Below are 764 nucleotides of genomic sequence, written 5' to 3' on the forward strand. Positions count from 1 at the left end.
TCTCTGTGTACCTGTTAGTCCTTTTGCCCCCCTCCCCCCCAAACAGATGACATTGTACAATAAAGGACTTTGAGAGTACTGTGGGCGCTGGCAACCCCCATAGGAAATGGGGGCGGGCATCTCTACAGGTTAGACCTGGAGCTGTGGTCAATGCTTCCAGGAACTTTGGACTGAGAACCTTGACCAGGTTTGGACAGGACTCACAGTGGGCAGTGCTGGGCAGATGGACCACCGGGCATGACCCTTCCTAGCAGGGATTCCACAAAGATACACTGGCTCAAAACTCCCTGGGGCCAAATAAGAGTACATCTCCCTGTGGGCATTACCACCACCCCCCCCCCAAGAAGCACCTGTGCTGTGGGTAACACTTGGCCGTCCCTGCCAATTGTTCATAGAGCCAGAATCTTGCCCCAAGGTCTGCAGCCTTCATCACAGGAACCTGTCCCTGTGCCTCCGTGGTGGGGGGAGGGGTCCCCTCCATCTGACTTGGCCTCCTGTCCTGCTTCAGGTTCTCCTGGGAACTGCAGAAGCGTGCTTAGCTTGGAAAAGGCCACCATCCTAGCTGGACTTCTTATCCACCAGACCCAGGGGTTCAGAAGAATACAGTTGGACCCTGGTGTGGTGGCTCACATCTAATTCCAGCACTGGAGAGGCCAATGGAGTTGAATTACCAGAGGTTCAATACCAGACAGGTCTACATACTTCCAGAACAGCCTGGTCCGTCTGCCTTTTGAACTTTGTCTCGCGGGCGGGGGGGGGGGGGG

The sequence above is a fragment of the Alexandromys fortis genome, unplaced genomic scaffold (assembly GCF_014885135.2).
Source record: "Alexandromys fortis isolate MF-2015 unplaced genomic scaffold, M_Fortis_MF-2015_v1.1 scaffold_88, whole genome shotgun sequence".
Lineage (NCBI taxonomy): Eukaryota > Metazoa > Chordata > Mammalia > Rodentia > Cricetidae > Alexandromys > Alexandromys fortis.